Raw genomic sequence first — 18,544 nt, 5'->3', positions numbered from 1 at the left:
CCCCTCCTTGTAGTCTCAAGGGGGTAATCCCCCTCCTTCTCTGCACAATCCCTGGCTAGTGCCAGATGATTATTGTTTTGTGGGTGCAGAGTCGCACCAAAGGTAGTTATCGGTTGAACTCCTTGTTTAAAATGAAGTCCAGAGGCTTGAGACAGTCGTGGCACATTTCATGTGTTTTTATTAGATGGAGATAATGGTTGCCAACAATAGTCACAGTATTTCCTGTGTAAGTCTTTGCAAAGATTAAAATGAGTGTGCTGAGTTAGAAGGTTGTACAAAGATTACTTGTGCACTCATCATTATGGTTAGCTGCCACAGGCTCCAAAAACTGACTTATGTGTGAGGACGGCATTTACAAGATGGAGGTTTCATGCTGGCCACAGAAGACAAACCTATCCCCCACTTCTTCCTGTTCTGTCTTTGTTGACAGTCTGCTTGGATGGAATACACATAATTTCCAAATAGAGGAATCCCCTAGAAGTTGACCTCAGCCCCAGCAACTAGGCAGTGGCCCCTGCATTGCATCACTGGAAGCTGACCAATCACAAACTCCTTTTGGAGTAGGAAAACTGTCCCCGATTATGGTGACCTGGCAAATTGAACTGTCAGGATGCTCTGGCCACTAATTGCCGGTAAACAATTGCCAACTGCCTGGAGCTGTTCACAATACACTAATCGTTTCTTGGACTTGACTCACTTGGATCCTTGTTTCTTTGTGCATCCTGAGTGTGCCACATATATTCTGCCCACGTTGCCCTGCTTATGAGAAAGCCAGAATGCCCTCTTGGAGTACCGCAGGCCTTCCTAGATGCTTCTCCTGAGGTTGTCCTGTGAGGGAGCCCCCAGCCAGCTCAGACAAGACACACCTAAAATATCCCAAAATCCAGTTTTGCCCCTCACCATGAAACCAGAATCAGGATGTTGAAGATCTATCAAACCTCAATGACTGCCCGTTTTCTCAAACATCTGCTGGTCCTTTCTAGCCACTCACCAGAGTCAAAGAATGAATAAATGAGTGAATGACCTACACATATTAAGCGCAAACTGCTATTCCAAAAAGGGATGCTTAGGGCTGGAAGATAAACAGAAGGCAGGCTCTACGAGAGATTAAACAGTACAACAATTGGGTGAGACTTTGGTGACTGCCTCATGAGCAGATCCCTCTCTACACTGACGTTTGTTTTTTTAATGACATTTTTATCAATCCAGTTCCGTATCTTCCTGTTTTATTCAATTGTTTGTACAGTGCTGCTTTCGGGGGTGTAAGAGCAAAATATCGAAGAAAGCATGCAGACTAATAAGAAGCATGTGTTATTTATATTATTATTATCGGTTAAGTATGGTATTATTGTTTGTGTTTGTTATTGTTATTTTTACTCTTTTTCTTATACTCTAAGAAAATCTTCTGAGATATTATTGGCAGCATCAATATGTAAATATTTATAAATCTATCATGATGGCCGCAATTGAAATCTCTCTATGTACCAATATATATTCAGTGCTCATTTAATTTAAATTGCATTTATATAACACTTACTACTCCTGACAAGCGCTTTATGGCGAGTAGCATGCTGCTCCGGAAACAAAAATTTGTGGTTAATCCATTGGTTATTCGGATTAGTCTTTTGATCATAAGGAAATGATTCCATGCATCTACTCAAGTTCCTTTGTGGTGCATTAAGGAGTTGGGTGTGATCATTAGCGGAGGCTACATGAGAGGCAAATGGTTGATGGAATGAATAGATATTGTTAGGTTGCAGGGATATGGTTTCAAGGAAAGGGAGATTAAGATTGACAGGCATGATACTTAGAGTAGTTTAGATATACAGGAGGCATACGGTGGGTAGACGGGAAGTAGTGGGCAATTCAAAAAACATAAAAGAGGTAAAAAATGTAAAAGTTTAAGTCAAGGTCAATGTTTTGTTCATGGTTTTAGGAATGTAGAGTGTGGAGTTTCTCTGAGATAGCATGCAATCTGTAGATGTAAACCTGTAGTAAGAAACTACAAAGTTTCTGCTGCTAGACCGCTACACCACACCACATCCCACTCTAAAAGAATGTGACATTAAGCACTCTTTCTACAGATACAACTTTTAAAGAGATGGCAGATTCTTGTCTCACCAAAAAAAGCAACGCCAGTGCTTGCTGATGTCCCTTTATGAGTGCCCGTCAAGTAGTGCAACATTTAAGCTCATCCTAATATCTGTAATTACTGTTTGGCAACAGCTTTGAGAAAGTTAAAGTCTAAAATTGTTTTAGCCCTGTCATGTTATTTCTAGCTCATTACTTTTAGCTTTGGCCCAATATAATTGTGAATCCATAATTATCTGTTTCTTGCTGACACTCGCCAATTCAAATTTTTTTCAGTTGAGAAGAAACAAACTGGCCAGTCAAGTTTAAAGTTTCACTTAAAATTTTGAAGTAGCTGAAGTACATCATTCTTGAAACTGAGTTTGTATCCAAAGAGACCAGAGTCCCAAAGGGTGCAAACTTACTCTGATTCTTGGTGATGGAAGCATTTCAGGATAGCCATTGGGTTTGTGTAACTGAACCGAACACTCATCCTGCCAGTCACTGGCTGTTGCTGAGCTCAGCTCTCCTTGTAAGAACTGGACACAGCATAGAAGCTGGGAGAAGGAGTGCACAGGTGGTGCAGCACCCCAAAAATAACAATGCTGAAGCAGTAAAGATGAATTTACATTTTGTTTTTATCTTGTCACATCAGCTGTGCGTTCAAAGCTAGCTCGAATGTCAGGCTAGTATTCTGACAAATTGCTGCTTAATCTTTTACCATGGAGATTGGTGTTTACTTTTCTTACTCTGACTGCAAAGTGAGAGTATTTTGCTAAGTGAACGATGTTGCAATCTTGGTAATATGAAAATAAAGGCTTGTAGGGTGTTGCTTTTTTAACACACAACAACTACCTGTAAATGAACTGTTCAAATAGTTAAAAATAAATAGGCAGTTAGAAAGCACAAATGAAGCGTCTTTGTAAGTCTGAAGTGTGATGAAAACTAAGATTTTAATAGGGCCAAAACAAATCACAACACTTTAAATGGTGATGCGCAAACAACAAATATTCGCTGGAACACAATTTCCACACATTATCGTTGGTGCACTGTAAGAAATTAGATTACTAGTTTAGAGGGGTGGAAGCCTCACTCAAATAAGAAACACAATCATCCTATGGGTGAACAAAAGTCACTAAATAAACCTGTTCTTAACCCACTCGTAGCTTGCCACAAATGCAGTCAGGCTTAACTTACAGGCAATATCTAAAGTACACATGCAGCACTCAAACAGCAGTAAAGTGAAAATACAACACAAGAAAAATCTCAGTAAAACCGTAGATATACGTTTTTAAAGTTTTAGGTGCAAGTAGTGCCAAAAAGCACAAAAAAAACACTTGTGGTCATCTAGTGGATCTGGACTGGGAAAAAGTAACAAGTTCAGGCTGACTTGGATGGAGTACGGTTCAGATACAGAGACCAGAGCCGTCCCATTGAAGACTTACCTTCTTAATTTTGCGCAAAGAGCTGGTGTTCTCATTGATGGTGGCCGCAAGGAGGTTGCTGTTGGCATGAGGAGCAGGCCGGGTGTCGTGGAGAGTCGCTGTTGTAGTGTGAAGAACCAGTCATCGTTGGCGATTCACATTGGCAGTTGACACAGGCTGTCACTGTTGCCACAAAGAGAAGGTCTCGATGGAGCTTTGTGTTAGCAGTCATCATGGATGGTCTCTGTCGGTACAATTAGCAAGTCCTGCTGGAGCTTTGTGATAGCGATCAATTCTTCACCGGAAGAGGTCCCTTTGCAGTTGCGAAGAGCCCAAAATAACTGTATCTTCACCTTTTCTTCAGGCGGGGTACACTCTGATGCCAACCAAGGGTCCAGGACCTGGGGCGCATCTTTTGGGAATTAGGACGCACTGTAGTGCAAAGGCCAGCAGCAGGGCTCATGCAGGTCCGGGCAGGTCCAGTTGGTGCTGGTCAGCTGGGCAGATACAGGGGAGCCTCTGGAAGCTTGTTGGGTCTCTGTGGCTCAAACAGAATGTCAGCCAACTATACCCTTGGAGTCACCTCTGGAGAGCCTAGGTTCAAGGCAAGCCATGTCCAATCTTCCTTCTTTGGACAGCAGGGTAGTCCTTCTTCTGAATCTTCCACAGGTCCAGAAGTGCTCTATTGAGAGGTTCTTAGGGTGCCACTTATATATACCTGGAGCCAGCATTTGTTTAAAAGAATTACCTGGCTTACCCCCAAAACTGGTCTGGTCAGTTATTCCCCCTTGCCTGGATTTGGCTCCAAACTGTCTGGGGTGAAACAGGGCAAAGGTAGACCGGGTATCGGGGTCCTTTGTGTGTACTGCAGGCACAACACTTTGAAGTGTAATCAGGGCAGGGCACAGCCCTCCCGAGCTATCCTGTCAAGAAGACCATCTCCCTCTGTCTGGATGCAATATGCAAAACACCACAAGACAGCCATTCATAGTGAAGGGACTCTGGACACATGCAGAAAAGCACATTTGATTTAGGGCAAAAAATGGCAACTTTCTAAATGTGGCATTTACAGAACAGTAACTCAATATCTGACACTCTCATTAAAAATTGATTTTAAATTACAATAAATTTTTGTGGCAGCATTTCTCTATCTGATCCAAAAATGAAGTTAGCACTTAGTAAGTGTAATAAATTAACCCAGTGTTAGTCCACAGGAGAGATAGATAGCAGTGAAACATGACTTAAGGAGTTTTTTGCTGCCAGGACATGTAAAATTTGAGTACACATGTCCTACTTTTTAAATACCATGCACTGTGCCCTAGGATTGATTAGGGACTAACTTCGGGTGACATATAAGTATTAAAAATGAAGGTTTATTTTGCCTGGTCGAAATGACAGCTTAAAACTGCGCTACAAGCTGCAGTGACAAGCCTGAGACGTATTATATAGAGATACTTTAGAGTGTGTCACAATGCATGCGGCTGCCCACAAGAAGCAGTTAATTTAATGTCCCTTTTATATGTAGTAGCATATACTATGGGCTTACGAGTAAATTAAAAGTACCAATTGGATGTATGCTAATTTTACCATGTTTAAAGGAGAGAGCACAAACACTTTGCCACCAGTTAGCAAAGGGATAAGTGCACAGAGCCCCAATGCCAACAAAAACGAGTTGCAGCAAAAATTAGGGAGTTAAGGAGAAAACGTTTTAGGGACTACCACACCAAGGATGTCAGATATACTTGCGCTATAGAGTTTTATCAGTAAAACTTAATCTGCAACGTTAGTGGTCATTTCAGTGGAAAATGTGTTATCTGTATATGACAGTGCACCACCTCACCAAGCTTTAATAAACTATTATTTGTGAGAGTGTGCTCCAAAATGCACCACCAGCTACATACTATATCATTACCACACTCTTGCAGAATGGGCGTGGTGACAATTGTCCTTTGTACAATGCTCGGAGTTTTCAGAATCCTGATTAGTTCAGTAAGATTGATTGTACCCCAATTTTGTTTCAGCACCACTGGGACACAGGGTGCCCGGGATGGGCAGACAGCCCTGTTATTTGGTATTTTGCCGTAGCCGTTCCTCTTGAACATATTCATTTGTTAGGGTGACTGGCTGACCTGCTGGATCTGGCTTGATCCAGAGAAGGTGAACACATTGAAATCGCCTGGCTCCATTCAGGTGAATGTGAACTCAGAAACAGGCACACATTATCTGGCTTACAATGGCTAATGAAACCGATGGGAGATTTAGAGAGTCACAAGTGGCATGGACGATTAGTGCTGTAGCTTGTCTTGTGTCTACTACTATTCCTATGAAGAACCATACAGTCTTGAGTCTACATTCATACTGGGGGACGAGCACATCTGAGCACCCCACCTCTCCTGTAGCCAAACACGCTTTATGCATATCTCTGACACCTGTGTGGATAAAGGAGTACTGTGACACTGTACAGATTTACCAGCTAGAGGAAGTAGGTAACTAGGGGCATAGGTTAAAAGGTTTTTAACCCATCACTGGTAATCGGCTGCCATCAACCTTCAGTCATGGCATGACCTGGCCATTGGTTGACGACTCAGTTACGTTAAATGTTGGGCAGAGCCATGCTGCTCAGAAGAGTCTAGAAGTCTGATGGGGTGCAACAACAAAATCATTTGAGACTTCTGGTAGGGGCTCGAGATAAGGGCCACGGGAGCAGGAAAACAAACTGTGGTTTTTAAATTCATAAATTGAGGAGCAGGGCGGCACATGGATACTGTACCATGCACTTTCAACCTTGTAGTTATTTAGGGGCTCCTTTATTATTTGCAAAATAGTTTTGGTCAGTTTAGCATGAGCACGTAAGGGTGATGCAGTAAGGACTTGTCATCCGGTATGTGCTGGTGGAGACCATATATTTCTGTGGTAGTGACATGCTGCTGGAACCTAAGCAGCAAATACATTTGAAATGAGTCTTTGAAATTTGACTTGCTCCATGACTGCTTTTGTCCTTTCATTATTTACCTGCAGTCGATCACACCATGCAGGGAAGGCGGGAATCTCTGCTCTTCCAGAGCAGGGGGGCTCAGCGGTATCACAGGAATCTCTGGGGTGGATTAAGGGGCACAAATAGTGCTATAATGGAAGAAGATAGTGACCTGGGGCCATGAAGTGTCCTCTTTGATCTTTGCTGCCTCAGTTAGATCTGCTTTCAAGCAGTGACCAGGGAGATGCACTTTCACCTCGTGTGAACACCGGGAATGTGCTCTTCTAATCTGCTGTCATACAGCTTTAGAAATGAAAGCATTTTGGCCGTGCACAGGTACTACAGATAATGCAGCATCACGTTTCAGCCTATTATCCTACTGTTCGTATTTGTTATACGTCAGCACGCATGGGTGCGGCCATGTCATCACCAAAAGCCGTATTACACCAGATTTGCTGAGGTTGCAAACAAAGGACAAATTCTATACGCGCTGCCTTGCCGCTTCTGTGTTAGAAAATGAAGGAAACGAATATTGCTCCTCTGCCTGCATAGTAAAGCGCCGAAGACCGCAGCTGCAAATTATCTGTTTAAAGTCAAGGAAACTGATTTTGTACTTTGCTAAAAATATATTTAAAATGGATCAAGCCTTTTTGTACTATTTTCCTACTTCTGTATTTAAAATGGAACGAACTGATTTTGGCTTGAAAGTCGTCTCATTTTTTCTAGTCTATCACGTTTGCAAGGTGGAGAAAAAAAATGTGCAAGAACCGAAAAAGAATCTGTGAAATTTGTTTACTGTAATTTTTGCTTTGGTGGGAAACTTGAGTTACAAGCAGCTCCTGCTTGGTACATTCCCTAATACACAAACAATAAACATGCTGCAAATTGGATTAATTCCGCTAATGCGTTTTCCTTTTAACTGCATTTTCAGAGCAAAACTCTGACCAGCAGGAAGTTGAGTATACGCGATAGACATCAACATACCAAAGAAGGTAATGTTGTAGAGAGAAGCTGTTCTTTTAGGAGGGGGCAAAAAGAGGGTAAGTTTACAACGGAGCAGGAAGAAAGTGTGGAGTAACTCCAGTGCTGAAGGCCTGGAGCGAGCAGGGTCGACAGAGCACAAACACGGGAGGAGGGGCTGGGGGAACAACAAGATGGAGCTGAGAGGCACTAGAAGGGCATATTGTGGCAGACTCTTACCTTGTATACATTTGAAAATAAAACAGGAAAAGTGAAAAGAAGGCAAGAATGAAATGAGAAATATGAGAAAGACATCAGAGATCATCGATATAAATCACCAACAACCTTAGGTAGGGTGACCATAATTTTGAAGCCCAAAACCGGGACATTTCACAAAAATAGAAGAAGGACAACACGTTTTCTTCAACCGAGCGCTGAGAGTGACAGCGCTCATCCCCACAGAATTACAGAAGAGGCACTAAGAACACAAATCAAAAGCCATTTTTAAAGCCAGTACAATGCCTGTTAATTAAATAGCTTTCCAATAACACCTGCTTTGTATTTCTGCTTTAGAAAACAAAAAAAAATTACTTCTTACAGTTTTCAGATGACTGTTAAAAAACCGGGCCATGAGCTAAATTTCCCGAAATGTGACAGGACAGCTGGTGAAAAACCGGGACTGACCTGGTAAATCCGGGACGCCTGGTCACCCTACCTTAGGGATGTGGACTCTTTTTAATCAAGAACTTTCGTAGTAGAATGCTCCGCCTCTATGAACAACTTCAAGGGTGCCTGCCCATCTACAAGAGCGCTGGACTTGGGAAGCTGATTTAGAACTTTGCTTGTTAACTGCACACCTTCCAGTCTATATTTCCGCCACACTGGTGGTGGAAATTGTACCACATTACACCATATTTGCTATTTCAACCTTGGCCACTGAGGTTTCTTCACCGAATGAGCTATATCTGCTCTGACAGGCATCATTTTGCTTGAAACTCCCACATGACCAGTGTAAGATAGTGAGCACTATAAACACCTACATGTCTATATTTCCTAAAATGATGGTGGTGCTTTCTAACATTTTGGTTGGGTGTTTCCTAGCATTTTAGGGAAGCTAAATGTACCTTTTAGTGAATATCCACCATCATTTCTTTGGCAGACTTCCTCATAATTAATTATGTCACTGATGACAGTGAATGAGTCACCCTAAATTGGGTGCATACCACCAAACAGCAGTAGAGCCACAGTACACCAGACTTTCACTTTTGCCTTACAGTCAATAGAATGCTTGGATGTGTTTCCGTAAAGTCATTCTGATGCTGACGATGTGGTGGTGAGTGAAGATTTAAGTCTGGTCACTGGACTTTTCTCACTGCTTGGAGGGACTATGAGTCCCAGTGAGCCTGTGACCAGAAACCTGCAGGGAGGAGGCAGGGCCACACCTGTCGCGCTTGCCAGCAGCCTGTTGTGTGTGCTCCGACAAAGACCGGTCCAAGAGAGGGCCCATATGTGCCCTACAGAACCCAGAGGAGGCCAGGCCGGACCCCCGCTCTTGATTCTGGGCACAGGTGAAAAGAAAAAATTAAATCTCATGAAGCCTGGGAAGCAGAGGCGCTAACATTGCCTCTTAGCTTATAAAGTCTTCTTTGTCAAATTCAAATTGTAACATTAACTGACTGTCCCCTATGACCCCCCTAGTAATGGAAAATAGTAAATTAACCCAGACTAAAAACTTAAGACACAAGGGTTATCTCACCCCACTTCCCTTTCCGCTACCTCTTACCTTTCTTCAGCTATGGGGGCTATCCCCGCGGAACTAGACTTAGTTGAGGATTGTATTGATACCATGCATAGATTGATAAAAAATCCTACAACACAACCAGAGGTACAGCCCACAGAAACTAGCACAGGGCCTACATTGGTAGAAGCTGAAAAAAATCCCAGGGACAGTTTTATCTACCAACTTCCTATCCCAGGGCAGTAATATAGCCAAACCATGAACTCTTGTCTAACCCAGGATCAACTGGATGACATCTACCCTGCATTTCTCTGCCCCTCTAAATCAGAGCCGTTAGGCCCCCATCCCTCTTCGGGGAAGCAGGAGAAGGGAAAATACAGAGGGGTGGAATACTCAGACCCACAATAACAGAATCAAGTAACCCTGATAGGGTTGGTAGAAAGGTTAAATCACTGCCTCCTCGCAAGCCACCAACCTCATCGCATTGCATGAACTTAACACTGCCATAAAAGATGTTGTAATCCATTTTTTTAAAATATAGAGGCCTTTTTGAGGAACGCCCAGAGGGATATTCTGGGGCAGATTAAATCTTTTGCTGACAGAGTCCAAGCTCTGACTGAGTCACAGAACAGAATTATGTCTGGAAACCTTGGGTCACATAATGGCACAACAACCCCGATCCACACACCTTATTCCAACATCACCGTTGCACCCTCTTTTCCATCTGCCATGAATGCACTCAAAATAAATCACAGAGAGAAGAGCAATTCTAAACCGGATCATGTAGTGGAATCAGTACGCCACCTACCCGTGCTCTCCTCCCAGGAGCCCCACACCCTGCCACCGCAAGTCTACCAGAAAGGCAGACATACGGTGCAACTTCACCTCCCCCCAGTGTACAATTCATATGTCATCGTCCTGGAGGGGGTCCCAACTCTGGAATAGGGCATTCATGAAAACTATGAGGGTCTAAAATACAAAGTAGCCCATTGGTGTAGGAAAAACACAGAGTGACCGACAGTCCTGGTGGATGATGATATAACCGCTCATAGAGTAGATTGGTTGGGCCCACCAGCTACTAATGGGGACTAGGTTGTTATAAATTTCAGGGACCCACTTCTAGTGAGCTCTCTGCTGCACTGTCTCGAGTACTTAATGAATCAGCCGGGCAGGACCTGTGCTCTTCCTTTGGGCTTTTTCTTATCGTCCTCCCTCTATGAGGGTTACAATTCCACTATGTTTAGGCCAGGCCGTACAGACGCACATATATCCTTGGCCCCAATCTCCACATGCAATTGATTTGTGCTACTATCTGGGCTTTCTGACATTTATTGACTGACCCCTGCTCTAGTTAGCCATTCTACTGTATATTTACCTGCACCAGCCCTTGATTCCGCTAGTCATGTTAGGGAACTATTTCACTCAGGGCCGGTACAGGAGGCAGAAAAGGGCTTATGTGGCCTCCAATGAACTTCCTGGAATACAGCGGAGGTCAGTCAGAAGCCCATGGTTGATGACTGACCACAAACCACTAAAAACCCAGACATTGCATTATATACCAAAAGTCACTGGTTTCAGGCAGTCTTTATATGGATGGCAATCAACTTCTGCAGGAGAAGTCATTTTTGACGGTGAGACAATCAGTAGGGGCCACAGATGCCAACCGGGGTCCCAGGGGATCGTTCACTTACCGGGTCTGGGAAAGCCGCCCTGTGCACAACCCACTGTTGCTGTTTTTCCACTACGCTGGCCAAACCATTTCTAGGTTGATGGAGAGGTACCTATAGCTCAAGACTCTTGCCCTCCCCAAAATGGTCTCAGATTTATCACCTGGAACAATGCGAGAGCCCACTCCAAAATCACAAACTCTGATTGGGTTGCATTTATAATCACCTTTGAAATTATTTGCTGCCAAGAAACATGGATGACAGAAAATTTACATATTGATAGGTACCATACTTTCCTTCAACCAACTTTGGCCTCAAACGCCAGGAGTGAAGGGGCATTGCCATTTTTGTTTCAGTTAAAATTACTGCATGTCAACCTTTGGAACTCTGGTCTTTTCCCTATGTTCTGATAACCGTTTTATAGTTTTTTTGTGAGACTTTATATTATGTTAATTCATTATTCTTATAATGTTTTTAATCAGAATTTGAATGAAGCAATAAAGCATTTTGGAGGAAGATTTTTGCCAGCAAACAAATCGAATTGTTGATATAATATGGGTCTGGGATTTTAATACTACTTTATGCTGCTATATTGACAGCAGTGTCCGTGGCTTTACAAATTCAAAGGATGAAAATGTCACTCATTTTAAGCTTACTGTCTATGGTGAGGCCCCAAACACTCTTATCTTGAAGTACAATCTAATTTTCGCTAGTGACACACTTTGCGGTGAAAATGCACGCTTGCCCAACTTTTTGGGGTAATCAGCCTGGGAGCACTATGGATTATATAGTGGTAACAGCTGAGCTTGCTCCTTCACTTTCAGACTTTCAAGTGGTACCTAAATGTATAAGTGATCACAACCCTCTCACCATCTTACTGACACCATATCAAAAGGCCATAAACATAAGGAGGCAATAGTTTATTCTAAGATCAAAGGATTGAGGAATAAATGGGATTCAATTGATCCCATTGATTTTAATTGTGATATTGTGACCGTAAATATGGCCTCTATTTTAACCTGTCTTTCCAAGGAATGTCAACCCATATTCTATTCAATATGAGTTTAAGAATATTTGGAGATCCATACCGGACAATTTGACCTCCGTAAAGCTCCTTAGACAGTCCCTTCCCCTCCGATGGTTTAATGCTGCTTGTTCAGCTGCTCATGAACAGCTGTTGGTGGCTTTTAAATCCCACCACGCTCAATAGAACAGGTCAAGGAAGCAAGAAGACTTTATAAATTTACCATACAGGGGAGGAAAAGCTAAATAAGAAACAAAGCATGGAATAACCTTATAGTGGTAGGGAGGAATACGGATAATACAAAGTTTTGGGAAGTAATGAATCAGCCTTTTTTCACAGATCTAGATGTACCAAAAGTTCAATCCCTAATTTCAGTTGATTCCTGGGTGTAACACTTTCCAACATTTTTCAATTTGAAGATAACCTTACTAATTCAGGTATTAGCCCCAATTTTAACATCTCAAAACCAACAAAGTCTATTGATGCCTATCGGTATCCCAGAAGCGATCACAGAAATTGAGAAATATGTCCCCAGGAAGGCACCCGACCCTGACCTTGTCCTGGCGGACACTTTTAAATCAAACGTAAATCTGTGGGCCGCCTTACTAATAAATCTTTTTAGAGCTGCTGTGACAGGCCCCATCCCTGATTCCTTGAAGGCAACTATTGTTATCCCTATTTTTAAGAAAGGAAAAAATCTCTTCCATCCTGTTACAGGCCAATCTCTTTATTAGACTCAAGTGTCAGGATCCTGTGGCACATAATTTTGTCCCGTTTGGAGAGATGGGCTGACAAAAATAATATTCTAACGGAATATTAGGCCTGGCATCGGCACTGTTCATCAGTGCCTAAACCTTTACCTCATTACAGTAAAATATGTTGAGGCAAAAAGGGGATCTTTACATTTGGCCTTTATTGACTTATCAAGCACATTCAATTAAGTGAACCGCTCACAGTTAAGGATATTATGGGAAAGATGGGTATTGAAAAATACCTTTTGATGCTTATAAGGGGTTTACATCAGGATCTAACAGTAAAGGTCAATAACAGTCCCTCAAGGGAATGCTCCCCACACATTAGCTCCACTTGGGGCATCAGACAGGGGTGCATTTTGGCTCCCTTTCTTTCTCTGCTCTACATAAACAGGATAAATAAACATTTCATGGATAAAGGGAAAGATATGCTGTGCATTGAAACATAGACAATACCTGTCTTATACGCAAATGAAGCAGTGCTTCTTGCTTATACAGCAAGTGGCCTACAGGTATTATTAGATGAATTTTTAATCTATATAGATGTTGGACATGCAGATAAACCATTCAGAGTATTATATTATGGTGTATGGCCGTCCCAGCAGGAAACTGAAATGCTTTGTGATGGGGGACACACCTACCAAAGATTAAGGGCCTGAATTAGAGTTTGGCATGTGTGGTTACTTTGTCACAAACATGACGAATATCCTATGGAAACCTTAATACAGTGGATGAGATATCCATCACGTTTGTGAAAGAGTAACCCATCAGCCATACTCTAAATCAGCCCCTAAATCTTTTAACTATTTGGGAATTAATTTTAAGTCATCTTTCAGTTGAACTTCGTTATTAACCCTAAGATGCCAACAATTTAATAGAATATTGAGGCCATTTTTAGATCTGCACATAAATTAAGGCATAAACCGATTGAAGAGATGGTGTGCCTGTATAAAAGCAAATGTATCTTGGCATGAGTCTATGGCACAGGGTTATGGGGATATTGCAATGTGAGGATCCTCCAGCGCGTGGAAATCCATTTCACTCGCAGACTGTTGTCAACTACTGCTGGAACTGCCACTTTTGTAGTCACAAGGTGTTAGGAATGTCGTTCCTGGAGAATAAAAACAGGCTTTCCTCCATATTACTCTGGATCAAGAGTTGGGGATCTCCGGAGGCGGGCCTTGCTAGAAACTGTATCTCGGACTGCCTGCATCTTGATAAGGTAGACAAGATTCCCTGGCTCACATATATGAGGACAACATTGCAGACCCTAAGGCTGGCAGAGCTATACAGCAACCCACTTAAGATCACGTCCAAACACAAAGTAGTTAGGCAGCAGTACTTAGATTATTGTACGAGCAAGGGTCAAAAGATGGCTCAAAATAAGGAGTAAATAGTAAGGTATGCGTTAGTATCTACAACTAGGAGCTTGGAACCCTATTTAGATTGGTTTATGAACCTTACAGATCGTTTTATCTTACTTTCTTTAGATGAGGCACACTGCATTTTAAGGTGGCTTTTACTCTGTGAAGCCCATGGCCGCACAATCTACCCCGTTGTCAATAGGATAATGTGTCCAAGCAAAGCAAAAGCCACTTTATCCTGGTTTGCACTTTGCAGTCCACCTCGGTCATCTTTCTTGATCCTCATTTTGCACCATACTAACTTGAGGCATCATAAGGAGGGGATTGTTTCTCTGCAGCGCCTTGGCGCTATAGAGATCTGTCTAGCAATTTTACATTTTATGAGTGACTCTTGATATTTAAAAAAGTTACAAATTCTTCTGTTTATGATGTTGATATACTCTGTGTATTGCTTAAGACTCTTTTTGTTTCTTGATTTGATGATTTTTACATATGATGTATTTTAATATTGTATTGCACTTTCATGTGTTACTTTTATGGCTTCGGCCGAATAAAGAAAGATTGAATAAAGTCTGGTCACTGATTGGATGGTGTCCAAGCTGAAGCCAGTGATTGGTCCTCGCTTAAAAGAAAAGGATTTCCTTGCAATATCTAACACATGAGTGACAAAGACTGCTGTGGGGTTTCCCAGATGAAATAATGTCTCCGACCAAGAGCACAATAATAAAATGACGCTTGATTTCATTAGGTCACAGTATGGTATTTGTGGGCCAGAGCTGAATCTCTACACTCCTTTGCCTCTGTATGCTTTCTAATACAAGAGTTGCGATCCGTACCATTACACACTGCCACATAAATATGGCTGCTGTTTCCCCTCTGCTGTTGACTTTCCAGACTTTCCATGAACTTCAGATGAGTTCCTGACAATCACTCTCTTGTTTTGTGAATTTAGCCCAGAAGGAAGGTAGAATCTGTCCTAGGCCAAGAATGTGACCAAACTCTATCTGATCTTTTATAACAAAAGCTTGAAGAATCTTGTCAGTCCTCTTGCTACAAGTGATTTTGTGGCATTTTTGGATCTCAAACCCCTCCACAATTTGGGAAATTGCCAGATTCCACAAGCGTGTTTATTACGAACCAAAACAGCACATTGGTCCCTGCGTTTTTGTCAGTGTGGTGTAGAGATAATGAATAACACGAAAAAGGAAGCAAGTGTGTTTAATGAGGTCGGGTGCCACAGAGACCAAGAGATCTGTATCCACCTTCAATTTAGGCACAAGCCATATCTCCCTGTCACTCATTCAGCCAGGTACTATTCAGCGTGTCATACAAAGACCCAGTGGCACAGTTGAAGCAGAGATGACAAAAGAGTGACTCGCACAGTCTCTAGTAAAGCAGTTTTCAATCTGTGGTCTGCGGACCTCTACTCTGGGGGATCTGCGACTGTTTAGGAAATTAAATAGTGTTAGCAGAATAATATAGTGCATATTCATAAAAGCAATATTGAAAATAGAAAGTTTTAAATCACTCTGTAAATTTAAAGGTACTTAACATTAAAACCTAAAATGTAAGTTGGTATGCTTATCTTGATTCCTGGGAGCAGTGCCAGAACTCCAAAAGGAATCTAGTATGGACGGTTGGTGCCCTCAATTTAAGCAGTGGTATGCGTCAATTAAAAGGGAATATGCGTTAGAAATGAAAAGGCATAAAGTGATAAGCTAGAATCTAGAATATTGCTTCATCTTTTAGAAATAAAACCACTCTTTGAACTTTCCCATTAGAATTAAAATTTAGATTTTCACGTATTTGTGAATTAATTGTAACATTTCAATGTTTTTGTTTAATGCATACATATTTCTGTATTTTGCGTATGAGGTTTGAATCTCAGAAATTTCTTAGGTGGGGTCTTTTGGCTTTCAAGTAGGGAATCAAAGGGGTTCCACTTCACTAGTGTTATCTGGGATCTCAGTCATCACAAAAAATCGAGATACCCTTCATGCCATATTAAAACAATGCAGAGTGCCTTGAAATGAAAATAAAAACACAAAAAGGCACAGCTATGAAAGTATTTTTTCTGGGTACAAAAAGAGATATTCTCATCAGCATTAACATTAAAATTGAATAATTATTGTAGTTTTCAGAAGGATTACTCAAATTACCTCTCAGTCTGAAAGGCTCTCACAAACCCCAACCCTCCACAAACACTGTTTTTTTCTCGTCACTCTAGTTACGAGTTTATGCTATGGAGGCACCCCACTTACACTGGGTAGAAATATTGGAAGTGGGAAGAACTCAGTGCGGATGGCAGGGTGGATTTCAGCCAATAAAGATTAGCTTCCTCTTTGTCAAATAAAAATTAGGATTTGGAGTCAGTGTCTAAATAGGGTAGATGCTCACAGCTGTGCGAGGAGGAGATTAATGTGAAAAACAAATTTATAAAAGAAAGCTAATTCGGTCCCTAAGGTACACTGCTGTTAGAATGAAGATGCAGTTATAGAAGCCATACCTTAGAACACGTTGTGTGTGTTTTTTGTGGACTGCAGTGTGCAAATATTGCCTTTCCCAGGCCTGTCAGAACCTGAGGGCCAAGTAGAATCTCAGGTGTCAGCTCGGGCAGAACAAATGACCTGCCAAGATGTGCCTAACAGCCCTAATCTTCCCACTGCATCTATCTAGGCATTTATTATATCACTTATTTATTTTATAAGCGCTCTTTACGGTAAGTGTATACGCTCTGCCAAGTCCTAAACAGAACACCACATGCACACAGACCCGTCTGTAAGATGTTTACCCATCCCTTCCTTTAATCTTCGTTTCCTTTCATCTTCTATTCCCCCTCTCTGCCTCTCGTGGCCTTGTGCTCTCGTCGGCGGGTATCTGGGCCTTGCGTGGTGTGAGGTCTCTGTGGGGCCTGCAGTTCTAGTCAGGCTGAGGCCCCGCGCCCCTGCTCGTGATCCCTGGCCCGCCGCTGCCGCTCGCGAGGTGTGCTGCTCATTTCAGAAGGTGCGAGGCTGATGAGGAGATGAACCCCAGAGACAGCTCTGGCAGGTGGGAGACCCCGTGGGCAGGCAGTTACTGGCTTCTTTGTGCCGGGATAAAGAGCTTACTCTTCAGGGCTGCCGCAACACCCCTTAACTGATGCAGAAAACAGATCTCCCATCCAGGTCCGGAGATTGCACCTTTCTAAAGCCTATGGTTGTATACGGAGTCTGGTTCTCAGATCACACGTTCCCCCACGCCAGGCAGTATGTCTGCTCTTCAAGCGGATGTACACGTGCAGAAATCCCATGAGCCTTTGGAACTTCCTGTACCTTCCATACTTTCGGGTACAGCGCCGTATAAGTCTGTAAGAGACCTGCAGTGAACAGGTGGGCAGTCGAGTCTCAATTTCCAGTTAATATTTTAAGCAGTAGCCGCAAGATAGACATCAGTTACTACGAATGATATTGTATGACTATCCTGTCCCAAACGACAAAAACAAACCCAGGACCGGTCACTTTACTTCCATTTAGACATTCAATTAAATAGTTTATAATTTTTTTTGGTAACCGGCAGTGGCGGTCTGTCCTTTAGGGCGGAGGGGCAATGCCCCCCCACCTTTTGCCCCACATGAAGAGTGTCTGTCAGGCTGAACAAAGGTCAGCCTGACAGACACTCTTCATTTTCAGCTCAGACAGCCAGGAGCAGACTTGCGTGATTTGCGCAGGCTCCTGGCTGCCAGAGCTGAACTTTGCTGGGCTGAGGAGGTCACAGCTCCTATGGGCATGACCTCCTCGGCTCAGCAAAGGTGCCTCGAGGCCCTCCCCTGGGTGATGAGGAAAGCGTCACCCATTGACACTCGCCCTGTGCGCTTCAGGTTTAAGCCCTGAAGCACCCAGTGCGAGCGTCAATCAGTGACACTTCGTCACAGAGTGGGACTGCTGCCTTCCCTCATTGGCTGACCTAAGGTCAGCCAATGAGGGCAGGCAGCAGCCCCAACCCTCCTGGGACCTGGAGGCTGAAGGTAAGTGTGTGTGTATGTATGTGATGTTTGAAATTGAATGTTTGGTGCACGCGTACATGTTTAAGTGTTATGAGTGTTGTTAATGGATGTGTGTGTGTGTGTGTGTGAAAGAATGAGTGTGTTTGATCTTTTAAAATGAATGTTTGGTGCATGCGTGCATGTTTGAATGTTATGAGTGTTAATGGATGGATGTGCGTGTGTGAAAGAATGAGTGTGTGTGATGTTTTAAAATGAAAGTTTGGTGCGTGCGTGCATGTTTGAATGGTATGAGTGTTGTTAATGGATGTGCGTGCATGCTTGCGTGTCTGTGTGTGAAAGAATGAGTGTGTGTGTGCTTCCCGCCTGCCCCCCTCCCTCCTAAAGCTGCTGGCCGCCACTGGTAACCGGGGGTTTCCGTTTGTCTTTCAGCTCTTGCGAGCAAGGGGTGAGTGACATTTACTTGGTTTGGCATACAGCTGAGGTTATTAGGATGTGGTTTACAGTAATCATTAATCGTCTTTGGATGCGTCATCAATTTCGAATATGATTTTTTGTAAAGAGTCGGTGATATTCGCTGGATGCTGTCACT

General features: G+C 42.7%; 1 protein-coding gene across 11 annotated transcripts in view; it reads left to right on the top strand.

Annotated features, from left to right (window-relative positions):
- Positions 1–18,544, top strand: part of AOPEP (aminopeptidase O (putative)) — a 1,364,679-nt gene that overhangs the window by 725,379 nt on the left and 620,756 nt on the right. The window lies entirely within an intron of this gene.

Source organism: Pleurodeles waltl, chromosome 1_1, assembly GCF_031143425.1.
Source record: "Pleurodeles waltl isolate 20211129_DDA chromosome 1_1, aPleWal1.hap1.20221129, whole genome shotgun sequence".
NCBI classification, from domain to species: Eukaryota; Metazoa; Chordata; class Amphibia; order Caudata; family Salamandridae; genus Pleurodeles; species Pleurodeles waltl.
The sequence above is the reverse complement of the archived record's forward strand: the minus strand, read 5'-3'. Positions and strand labels throughout refer to the sequence as shown.